We start from the raw sequence: 13718 nt of genomic DNA on the forward strand, positions 1-13718 counted from the left end.
ATGGCACCTTGCCAAAATTTTTACATATATTCCAAATAAATCAAATGAGTTAGTTGTTTCACTTCAGTTCACCAAAGTCTTTCACACCTGTAAATAGTGCTCACCACTGTAAAAGAAGTAAGAAAAGTTTTTAAAATCCCTTGTAGTGTATTTAATGGATTATCGATGAAGCGGAGTTGGTAATTCATTAGGTATACTACTGGGATCATGTTATGCCTTACAGAGGGTAGGGTGTGACATGTTTTAGTGGTATCGAGCAAAGTTTTTAAATTACATTTTCACTGTCATTTGAATATTCTTTCTTCACAGTACAACTGCTCAATATCATTGTTTGATACATACAGTACATTACATTATAAATATGCACTAACGGGAGGAAATCTCCTTGTGTTATTGGTTTAGGAGATCTAAAATCCTCGCATTGACTATGAAAGAGGGTGATCGTTCAGTCGATCAATCTATTGAGGCTGAGGTGCAAGGGGATGCCCCATGCCTACATAATGTCAGTGGTTTAATAGCACCAGCCTGCAGATCGCATGATTCTGCTCGGTTGCTCGTGACGGCTGCAATGTTCCAACAAATGGATGGTAATGTGCCTACTCAAGCCCCAATACTGATTGCGGTGGTACAACCACGATCTTACGCTAGACAATATGACAAATTGATGAAGTATGGGGCTCTGAGTTTGAGGGGCGATAGATCCTCTAGAAGGTGAACAATGGTTAGAGAGGATGGATAGGGTATTCAAGAAACTGCATTGCAGAGGAGCTCGATTTGAGTACTCGGTATCTTTGCTCTGGGGATGCTTATGATTGGTGGAAAACCATTCCCCACAGTCTGGTAGAACCTACAGTGCTAACATGGAATGACTTCCTTAGGGAATTCAGGCAAAAATATGTCCCTGATGCTTATGTAGACCAGAAGCTGCAAGAATTCCTAAGTCCAAAAGCAGGGGCGGATCGGTGGTGAGTATGAAAGGAATTCTCCCACCTAAGCCATTATGCAAGAAGTCTACTTTCTACCAAGGGGAGAGATGTAAGAGGTTTGAAACCGGCTTGAAGCCTAGTATCAGTTACAAGTGGTCGATTCAAACATAACAACTTCTCTGAACTTATTTCTCAATCACAAAAATAAGAAAGAATTGAATCTTAAGCGTATCTTGAGAAAAATAAATCGAGAGAAGCGAGAAAAAAGGAAAGTCAGTGACGAGTTCTAGTGGTCCCTCTTGGAAAGAGGAAAAACTTTGGGGGATATGACAGAGATAGTAAGAAGTCCGGTAGAGATAGATCTTTTGGACAGAAACCACCTCGATCCGATCAGCCAACTCAACAGAAACCCAGAAATGCGCTGTCAGATCGACTTTGTGAAACTTGTGGTAAACCACATAGTGGGGTATGTTATAGAGCAGTAGGAGCATGCTTTAACTGTGGAGAGACTGGTCATTTTGCTAGGGATTGTGTAAATCCAGGTCGTTCTGGATCATTTACTATACCAAAGGGATCAACCCAAGTTTCTACCCCAAATAGTTCACCATCAGTTAGTAGAGGCAGAGGTAGAGGTAGGGGTAATACACCTAGAAGTCGAATCTTGTGAATCGGCGGAGCAGGTGATGCTCCAGCTGGAGTATACGCTATACGGCAGAGAGAAGAGGCTTAGACTTTTGACATTATTGCTGGTACCTTCTCAATTAGCAACTAAGATATATATATATATGTATTGTTTGACACAGGTTTGCATACTTTTATGTTAGTGTTAGAACTACATGTTCTGTTGTTATTCCTTTCTGAGAATAAATTTTGATGCATTAGTGATTAGTCCTTAAGATAAGGATTGTGATAATAAGTGAAATTAGTTTTGAAAGAGTTTATCGGCGAAAAGTATTTTCTAACACACCATAAATTATAAAGCTAATTAGTGAGCCTACTTAATGTAAGGCAAGAGGACGTAAAAGTAAGATGCAGTAATGAAATTGCTCTTGATAAGGGCAAGGAGGTTACTGTTAGAAATTGCTAATGGATATTGTAATCAGAATAAGATTCGAATATCAGTGAATTCAAAAAGGATAAAGGATAGGAAAATTTGATCTATTGGGATGTATCGTAGTAACTATGCAATGTTCTTGATGTTTATCTTGTAGGCAGATTCTGATCGACTTGAGATTATTGTGTAGAGCTACGTACTACCCGATAGTATACCTAGATAAGAATAGTTACCAACGGCATCTGTTTTGGTATAGTTATGCCAGGATAGAATTTAATTGTTAGAAATAAGTTTGAAAATCCTACTTAGAGATCTAAAACTCAAAAGTTAAAATATCGAAAGGTTATAGTTCAGTACAAAAGGAAGTAAGTTATAGAATATTGACAGATAAAAAGAGTTATGAAAGTAGAGAATTGAACAGTTGATTCATGTGTAACAAAGAAATATTACAAATGTGAGGAAGACTATGGACTAGAATGGTCAGAGGACCAATGACTGATGAATGATTCTAACATGACCTCAAGGGTCATTCAAGAAGGAACGTGAACCGAAATATTAGACAGCATAATAGTAAGAGGAGATTGGTGTTATCCAAACAAATTAAACATTGTATTAGATTGTTAAAAGACTTATATAAATTTGAGAAAAAGAAGATTATATGATCGTATAGAAAGGAGAAAATAAACGTATGACTATTGTAAGATGGTTATTGGGTAAAATTTCGTGGACGAAATTTATTTAAGGGGGGGAGAATTGTAACACCCCTAAGTTCGGTAGTGCGTTCTACTACTCCAGTGACCAGTGTTATCCGGACAGCTAGGATGCCTAGAACTACACTTCGATATGTGTGAGGAGACATAAAATAATGAAATACAAGAAAAGAAAATACAAGAAAAACAAAGGAAAAATAATAGCAAAGAAATGTAACCAAGTTAAGCGAGCCGAGAACCCTAGCGATGGGTGACCTTGCAGGAAACCACGGCGTGGGACGTTGACTAATACAGGGACATGGGAACCACTGGAAAACATTTTAGGAATTAAATAGATCATTATTGAATAATAAATATCATTAGAAAGATAAAATTAAAATTAAATAATTAGTACAAAGAAAAGTGAGAAATCGAAAAAGCAGACAAAACCGGTGTTCAGAAAAAGCAGGAATGCAACCCGAACAGGGGCATTATGGTCATTTGACATCCCGAATTGTCTTTTGACCTAAATGTCCATTAAAAATAAATAATATTACACTTAGAAAATAAAATGAAAAATTAAATTGAGGGTACCTAATACAAATAGCCAAAATGGAGTGAAAAATGTGTAAATAAAACATTTAAGCTTATTATATTGTTAAATGGTGTGAGTGGACCACTTGGGATTAATTAAACACATAATGGGGCAGGTGTACACTCATCTTACCATCTGCAATTCATCTTTCTCATTTGGATTTAAAGTTGCCGAAATGAAGAGGTGAAGAAACCTCCATTAACGTTTTTCATGCAAGCTCTCCTAACTCTCCCATTTCAACTCCAATCACTTTGATAGCTTCATAAAAATTTGTCCCCACAGCACAAGGAAGAGTTTGATACCAATTTTAAGAAGTTTAATCAAGGTTTGGCAAGTTTCAACCATAAGGTAAGTTAGCATTTTTGAAGATTTCTTTGATAAACTTTGTATACATGTTATGGGTGTTGGTTTTGTGAAGGAAATTTTTAAGTTTGAAGAGTATTGAGATATCCATTTTTGGACAGCCATGTAGTCATGTATTTAATAATTTATTGTACATATATTTGATGAGGAATGATGTTGATTATGGTGATTTAATATCCTAGTAAATTATTTCACACATATATGGTGATTTTTGCATTTGGATGGAAATTGATGAATTGTAGGACACTTGGGTATTGAGGAGGATTTTGGCAGCCTTGAAACTCTTGGATAAGTGTATGTGTTCATGAAGATATAGGCAGAATTGTAGCATTAAGGATTGATGGATATGTATGTGAATTTGTTGTGTAAAGAGTATGTAAAAACTAGTGATGTTTATGTGTATGTGTAATGGTATTTGGACTTTGGAAATTAGAATTATATTTGGTGTGTTGAGGATAATTGTAATCTGCCCAAAGTGATGTTAATGTAAAGTGGAATATGTTTTTGGTAATGTACCAAAACAGATTTGGTAGGGAAGTAAACATATTGCAAGGTAAGTGTGTGATTGATGTGTGTTTAAGCAAGGTAACTAAGGGCAGTGTACATTTTAGCCAATAAGTTTAAATGTGTAACCTCAATTGGTATGAGACCAATTGGAGGTGGAACTAGGCACAAAATGTGCCAACTTTCATTGAGAAACCATGCCAAAATTCTGCTTGCAAGGTAACCTAAAAATGACCAATTCGGATTAGGTGCAATTAGGACCTGAAAAATGACCAATTGGGCAGCAGTGAGTGTTTAGGCCATAACTCACTCAAACCAGATCCAATTGACCTGAAATTTTGACCAAGAATAGTTAAGACCCATACCTAAAAGTCTTATGAAGACACCAAAGCCCAGAAATGACCATAAGCAAGTCAAACAACTTGCACAAGTTCGGGTCCAAAAACTGGCCGAACCAGAATTGACCAATTTGACCTAAAATTGACCTAAAATGGTACCACTTGACCAGCAATAGTGTAATGACCATAACTTGGTCTACTTAACTCGGATTGACCTGAAATTTTGCACCGCGTGCAATAAGACCTAGATCTACAAGTTTGTAGTTTCGACCGAGACCGAAAACCGAGGAACTAGATCTTCCGGTTAGGTCAAAATATTTTTCCGGAATCCAGCAATTTGCATTAAAATGCACTAATCAAGGAAATGAATTTGTTAAAACATACCAAACCTAAAACCCTATCAAATGTGACATATTAACGACACTAAAACCTAATTTACCTAAAACGCATCGAGGGTCGGTATATTAGGTGATTAAGTGAATAATTGAGTTCAGTGCATTATTTACCAAACACCATCGATAGAGACAGTTTAAATTAGTACTGAAACACTTCAAATTGTGTTTCTCAGTTACCAAAGACTCAGGAAAAGGAAGGAAACACGAGTCGGATCAGAGGGCGATCATCGAGGTTTGTGCACAACAACTATTTCTCTTGAATTTTTCAATTGAAATAAATATTGACTATTTGTATATTATTGTTTTAAATTGTGGAAATGTGTTTGATGGACACTTATTGATTGAAAAACATTGTGAATGGTTTGAAACTGTGAAAAATTGTTTGAATGATATTGATGGATACTTATTGATTGAAAAGCAACGTAAATGGTTTTGTGGAAATTGAAGTGAATTACGAATTGTGTTGCAATTTTGTGAATGAAATTATAACTTTGGAAATTTATTTGATTCTTACGGATCATATGAATAAAATGTTTGGAATTGTTTTGACTCACAATTGGCATGACATCGATAATATGTTCCTCCTCCATTAATGGGGTGAGTGTGATTATTCCTCCCTCTTTGACTTATCGATGCAGGGTGAGTATGATTATGTTCCTCCCTCTTTGACTTATCAGTCTGAGGTGAGTGTGGATGAGTACTCATTTTATAGCTAGCTTCCTCCCTCATTGATTTCGATTATTGGGGTGAGTATGTCTTGTCGTGGTGTACAACACGGCATATATGGAAAAATTTGTGTCATGACTTAAATTGTGATATTGATTGGCAACACTGTATTCTGCAGTTATTTGATCGAATTGTGTTATTGATTTGCAAAACGATATTATTCAGTTATTTGATCGAATTGTGTTATTGATTTGCAAAACGATATTATTCAGTTATTTGATCGAATTGTGTTATTGATTTGCAAAATGGTATTATTCAGTTATTTGATCAAATTGTGTCATTGATTGGAAAAAACTGTGTTATTCAGTAATTTGATCAAATTGTGTAAGAATTGGCATATCTGGTATTCTTAAACTATTTGATCAATTTGTGTTATTATGAATTTTGATAATTTGTGAATTGGAGTTTAAATTCCTTATGACATTCATTGTCTTGAATTTAACTATGGTTTTAAGTATCCACTATTGATATGATTTATGAATTGTGATTTAAAATTGTATTTGGTTAATGTTGTGCACCACTGAGACATTGTCTCAAATGATAGCTTTATTCTTTATCGCAGTAGAGAGAGAGACAGGCGTGAGACTAGGCCGCTAGTACATCCAATGAGGATTACAGTATAATGAGTACACCAATATTTTGCATTTTGTCTTGTAATGTATATTCCTTTGTATGTATATTTTGTTGTTGGTTTTGAGCAGTTGTAAATCCAAATTGTACATTTGACTTGTAAAATAATTATGAGTGATTTTGACATGTAAAAATTGTATTATATTTCCTATATCTCAGCTTTTGAAAAATCACTGTGGATTTGAGGTGAGAAATGTGTTGTATTGAGAAAAATGTTGGAGTTGAGATTTGAAAATATATTGAAGTGCTTTTTACAGGTTTTCTGAAGAACTGTTTTGTCCAAAATACAAATGGCACCTTGCCAAAATTTTTACATATATTCCAAATAAATCAAATGAGTTAGTTGTTTCACTTCAGTTCACCAAAGTCTTTCACACCTGTAAATAGTGCTCACCACTGTAAAAGAAGTAAGAAAAGTTTTTAAAATCCCTTGTAGTGTATTTAATGGATTATCAGTAGACGGAGTTGGTAATTCATTAGGTATACTACGGGATCATGTTATGCCTTACAGAGGGGTAGGGTGTGACAGCCATTCTGTGTTTCATGGCTCCCATGCCATTCTGTGACATGATAGCCTTTGGCTATGTTATTTGAACTATTACACTTGGGTTTTAATCCCGATAATTATTATAGCTTATTAGCTGTTCTGTTGCACACCGGGAGACACAGTGTGACCGATGGTGTGATGGTACGAGGTACTTAATACCCGATGCCGGTTACGTTTATCGATCCGATCAACTAGTATGGGTTACTCGGGCAATGGTAATAAACCTTATCAAATTTTAAGTGAATAATACTACAAATAATACTAGAAATTAAGTCTACCAAAAAAATGAAATCATACATTCTGCATAATTATTTTATTCTATTTTATTTTATTTTATATTGTCACCACTAAGCAGAATTACTTAGCGTGTCACTTTTGCCACGCGCAGGTACTGGAGACCTAGCTGGGGAGCGCAGCAGACATCAGACGGGGTGAGTCTTCAGAGCTGTATCCGGGGTCCGGAGTCACCTCACATCTGCACTGCTTATGATAGGACATTAGGACTATAGGTGGCCTTTTTGTATTTTGCACTTTGTATTAGTTTGGATTGTAACTCTAAACTCCTATAATTATGTATTAATGTAAATATATGAAATTTGATATTATTGAGATCTTTTGCATAATGCATGTTGATAAATGAAATGTTGAGAATTAATTGTGAATATGCTTCAAGTGATTAAGTGAACAGAAAAGTTTTGAAAATATTATTATGATTTGAGATTGAGATTTTGAGATTGACTTAAATGTGTATAATGGAGTTTGGATTTGAAAATTATTTTGGAAGTGTTTTTAAACAGGTTCAGAAGAACTGTTTTTCCAATTTACAGCCAGCACTCTGCCGGATTTTCTATAAAATTTGTAGATAAATTTAGATTTATCAAAATTGAAAATAAATGAATTATAAAGGGATAAATTGTAATAGAAACATAAATTGGTGCTTCGGCACACTGAGTGGCATAACTTGCTCGGCTACACTGTAGACGGGTAAGGGGTGTCACAGGACACCTCTGGTTATATTAGATGTGGGAAGCCTCATCGAGGAGTTTGTAGGTTTGGAAACTTCCAAAGCTACAAGTGTGGACAGGAGGGGCGCATGTTTAGGGAGTGTCCTAATGTGGAAAGAGTGGCCGCACAGCAATAGATTGGGTCAGGTAGTGTGGCTCAATTGGTAGTAAGATAAAATTTTAAAGGTCCCTCATTAGGAAGGGGATAGGGTAGAGGATGAGATTCTTCTTCCTTTACGGTAGGCTTACAAGGGAGAGGTTCAGCAGCACTGGCATGGATCTTTCCTATGACACAATAAGAAGCTAATACCTCCAACACTGTGGTGTCAGGTAACCTTTGCTTTGGAAGTTTCGATGTCCATGTTTTGATTGGTCATGGTGCATCTCATTCTTTTGTTAAGCCCAAAACATTTCTAAGTTTAGGTTTAGTAGTTTTGAGCCTACAATGTCTGTTGCTAGTTAGTAGGCCCAAGTGTGATCCTTTAGTGATAGAGATGATCTATTACACTTGTCCAGTGATAGTAGAGGATAAATGTTTTCCAGCTGGCCTGGTGGTCTTAGAATTGACAGATTTTGAAGTCATTCTAGGAATGGATTGGCTTTCAGCCAATTATGCTACCTTAGATGTCACACCTTACCCCTCTGTAAGGCATAACATGATCCCGTAGTATACCTAATGAATTACCGACTCCATCTACCGATAACCCATTAAATACACTACAAGAGATTTTAAAACAATTTTCTTACTTTTTTGAAAGTGGTGAGCTTTTATAGCACATATTAAAAACATTTACTTAAAATTTAAAGACTAGTTAAAATTTTTGTCCATTTTTATTTTTACACAAATTTTAGAAAATTTTCGATAGAGTGCCGTCTATATTTGAGAAAAACAGTTCTTCAAACACTTGTAAAAAAAAAACACTTCCAATAATTCATTTCATCAAAATTAACCACTATCACAACACAAATCAACATCATTTCTCCCAACTCCATAATTCAAAACAATTTTCAATTCAATTGTCTTAAAAAATAATATTAAATAACTTCATTCATATTCCACTAAAGAAAAATTAATTTAAATTCATTACAAAACTCAAAAATAAGTTTGACCATTACAATAATTTGCATTTCATTACATACCAAAATAATATTACAAGAGTTTTTGTACTGTCACACTTTACCCCTCTGTAAGGCATAACATGATCCCGTAGTACATCTAATGAATTACCGTACTTTGCCTACCGGTAACCTATTAAATACACTAGAAGAGATTTTAAAACAATTTTCTTTCATTTTTAAAGTGGTGAGCAAATTTTTTTTCTAATATTAAAACCTTTATTGACACTAAGTCATAAATCAAATTTCAAGTCATTAAAATTTTTTCACAACTTTTACAAAAATTCCGGCAGAGTGCTGGCTGTATTTTGAGAAAACCAAACTTAAAGCCTACAAAGAAATACACTCTTAATGTTTTCAAAACAACCACAACTCCAATACACTCATTTTCATATCCTCATTCATCACAATCAAAGCAATTCACTTATCAAGCCAACTCATAAAAAAAAACCGTCCATAATTTTCAATTTCCAGAAGAAAGTAAATAATACATTCATTAAAGTACTAAAATTATTATTACAACTAAATTTGCATTTCCATTACACACCCAAAATAACATTTCAAAAGTTTTATGCATCTGCTAAAATAATTTACACACATATATTTATATGCATAATGAAAATCTAATATACAAGGGTATACCTATAATATACCATAGGCTAGTCACAAGCAGTCTTTAAGGTGCAGTTGCGGCAATCCCACTCAACTGCTCTATCTCTACTCTCACCTGCGACAGCATATAAAACTATCGTTGAGTGGTGAACTCAGTGGTGCACAACTATAATTTAAAATGTAATACAATATACATTGACAATAGCTATATCAAAAATTTTAGAATATCGAAATTTAATCAATTTCCAAATGTCAAAATTTTTATTGTCAATAATAATAGTCACTTGTTAAAATAACCTTGATCAAAATTTCAATTTGTCAAATCATAACTGAACAATAAAAATAATTCTTGCAATTATGGAAATAAACAATCATTTTAGCAAAATCGTTTGTGCACAATCTCATTTAAAATCACAATTTTTTATCAATCAAAACCCATTCTTTATCTCACTGACTATGCAAGACTAATCCGAAAGGGCTATCTTTGGGGCGATTCTAACTCCCTATGGTCAGGGAGGTCGAATCAGGATTCTAACTCCCTATGATCGGGGAGATCGAATCATCGTACACAGTACTCAACACACTAATGAAACTTTCGACGGGCCAATAACAAATAGTTAGATCTAAGCTCTAATAAGAGGAGGATCTAAACCTATGCACATACCATGGTATTCAAAACAAAACAAAGCTAACTCCATTGTCTCATCAACAAATGATATAGAGACGGGTAATAATCTAGTCAAGCATCTATAATGAGATATAAAACCATATCATGCATTTCTTTATCCTTTTTGTGAGCATAAATCACAACACAATATTAATTCAAGATTAATTTCAATATTCCATAATTTTTTTTATGCTCATCACAATTCAAAACAAAATTTTGTATTTTATTCATGCAAATTGCCCATCACAATTCAAAACATAATTCAAACGCAATTTTCCAAACATAATTTATCCAATCCAAAATAGTATTCAATAATTGTTGAAATAATATTTCACAAAACTAAACTCATGCTTGCTATACCAATTTCAATAATCATTGAAATAAATCACATAATTGATAAACATAGTACATAAGGAAAAATAAAATCATTTAATTACGTAAAATATTCAAAACAAATTTAATTAAAAACTAATTGTGCACAAATCGCTTTTGTCAACTCAATTTACTCAAACTTTCGTTTCTCCTTCGAAGATCCCTTTCCAACTGAAACACACAAATTTAAAGTGTTTCAGTATCCATTTCTAATACTTAAATTCCAACAATTTCTTTGCAGACTTATCCTACCTATTACGGTTTATAAATTTCGGATCTTTCACATTTTTTTGTATGGTGGCACTATTTAAGGCACTATTCATGTCAAAATATTTACTTTTCTATACTTAATAGGTTTATTAGTTCTAATTGCACCCATATACCACATTTTAGGTGTCAATTTTGTTGGCATTGATTGCCAATTCAATTTCTAAGTCTCCTAAGAGAAATTACAATTTTTCAGTTTTGGTCCCCTATTTTCTACTATTCTATTGGTCTAGTTACTATGAGAATTTGGCTAAGTTTCCTTTATAAAAGTTGTTCCTTATTATCTTAGCTTTAATTCCCTTTTTGAATCACTCCATTTGGATTTTTGTAGCCCAAGTTATGCCTATTTTTCTAAGGCTGGCCGAATTTAGTGTTACCCAGAATTCTGGGCATTTTCTAGATACTGGCAGTTTTAGTGTGCTGACTGCAGGTGACTTTTTGGATAGGTTATGATCAGAATTTGAGTTTTTTTTCTCCATGAAAGTTGTAGGGCTATGTCTCAGCTTTCCATCGGCATAAGATTCAGGTCATTTGGACCTTCCTAGACCAAGTTATGGTCATTTTTGTACAGGGTAGTGTGCCTAAATCCGAATTTGGCCTAATTATTCACTAAGTTATGGTCATTTTCTGGGCATGATTGCTAAATGAAAAATGGTCCATTTTGTGTCTAGTTTCATTCTCAATTAGCCTCACACCAATTAGGTTGGTAAATTTCTAGTTTTGGTCCCTAAAAGGGACCTAGGTCAAGCTGTCTGCATACTGACCCTAACCAACCCGAATTGAAACTTGGTTCTAACAATTCACACACACCACAAATGGTCACAATTGACCATTTCTCAACTCAAGTAAGGTCATTTGCATCAATTGATCATTTTCTACAATTTTTTTTCCAAAACCCTAAGGGTCAAGAACCCTAATTCACTAATTGTTACATCTCACTAAATCAAAGCATATGAATATGATCAATCAACTCATTCAAGCTCATGTTCACCTTTAATTCAATCAAACTCAATCAATTCCTACCACATCTCAAGTTGGCTGAAATTCCATGGAATTCTATATATGTTATTTTTGTTTCTTTTTTAGCAATTTCTAACTTAATTCTTATTCTTAAACATGAATATAAAGAGAAATTTGGAAATAACTTCACTAACCTTATATGAGGCTTTCCAAAGTTCTTGTTCTTCAATTTTCTTCAAATTTTCTCTTTCAAATCTTTTTCTTGAAGCTCAATTTGAGGATTTCTGCAAGTTTTCTAAGGGATTTATGTGGTAATTTAGGGTTATAAAAGCTCAAAGTGAGCTTTAATGGAGGGAAGGAAAAGAAAAAATGAGAGAGAAGAGAGAGAATGGGTTCACGGCAAGAAGAAGAAGAAAATAGAAAAAAAATTTTCCTTTTAATTTTCTTTATTTTTCTCTTTATAATTATCCATAATTAAATAATTAGAATTTAAATTTGTTAATGATGTCATGCTTACATGGGCCTTATGATGTTATAAGTCTTTTTAATTTAATTTTCTTTTCCTTTTGTTTTTCCCATACTTCTTTAATTTAATTTCATATTTCAAAATTTTCATTTCTCAGATTTTATTAGACAGTTAGGTCATGAGTCACCTCTAGGGGTGAATTGACCAATTTGCCCCTCGCCGGTTTAATTCGGTTTGCAAGTTATTTGATATTTCTTTCGGATCCCTGACCTAATTATTTGACCTACTTAAAAATTCTTTTCTGTGATTTTCTCTTTCCTATTGTGTTCACAATAGTCCTAAGGACAGCGATGTCACATTTTCTCAGAATTCGAGTTAAGACTGACCTCGCAGTCATTTCCCGAGGAAGTCACCCATTGCTGTGACTCTCAGCTCATTTAACATTTTATGCTTTGTTTTTCTTCTTTATACTTAACTATTTGATAGTTACTAATTATTTGTGTTCAGGGCTTATCTTAGTTGTCTTAGATGTGATTCTAATCCCTTTAATTGTCCGGACTGATATCGGTCATATGAATAGTAAAATATACTAAGCTATGCATATAGGGGTGTTACATGTACAACTGCTCAAACAATTTACATACATATAATTACATGCATACATCAAAATCTAATGTACAAGGGTATACCTCTAATATACCCAAAGTTAATCCCAATGAGTCTTCAAGGCGCAGCTACCTGCAATCTCACTTGGCTGCTCTATCTTTACTTTCACCTACGACAGCATACAAAGCTATCGCTGAGTGGTGAACTCAGTGGTGCACAACCATGATTTAAAACATGATACACAATACCTTACCAAAATTTTAGCAAATAATTTGGAAATCTTGAAATTCAATCAAAATTCCAAAAATCAAAATATTTGTTACCAATAAAATAAATCATTTGTTAAAATGACTCTGCTCAAGAATTTCAATTTATCAAATCATAACTGAACATTTAAAGTAATTCCAGTAATTTATGGAAATAAATTTTAATTTCAATAAAATCAAATATACATAAATCCTAATTGAAATCACAATTCTTTACTATTAAAAAACCGTTCTTTATCTCACTAGCTTTGCAAGACTAATCCGAAAGGGCCATCTTCGGGGCGATTCTAACTCCCTATGGTTGAGGAGGTCGAATCGAGATTCTAACTCCCTATGGTCGGAGAGGTTGAATCATCGTGCATAGTAAATACCACCATAATGCAACTTCTGAAAGGGCCAATGAAAAACTTAGATCTAACCTCTAATAAGAGGAGAATCTAAGCCTGTGCACATACCATGGTATTCAAAACAAAATAAAGCTAACTCTATTGTCTCCTCAATAAATGAGAGAGACGGGTAATAACCTAGTTAAGCATTTATAGTGAGATATAAAATAATATCATAAATCTCTTTGTCCTTTTTGTGAGCATAAATCACAACACAATTCAATTCAAT

This window comes from Hevea brasiliensis, chromosome 2 (genome assembly GCF_030052815.1).
Source record: "Hevea brasiliensis isolate MT/VB/25A 57/8 chromosome 2, ASM3005281v1, whole genome shotgun sequence".
NCBI classification, from domain to species: domain Eukaryota; kingdom Viridiplantae; phylum Streptophyta; class Magnoliopsida; order Malpighiales; family Euphorbiaceae; genus Hevea; species Hevea brasiliensis.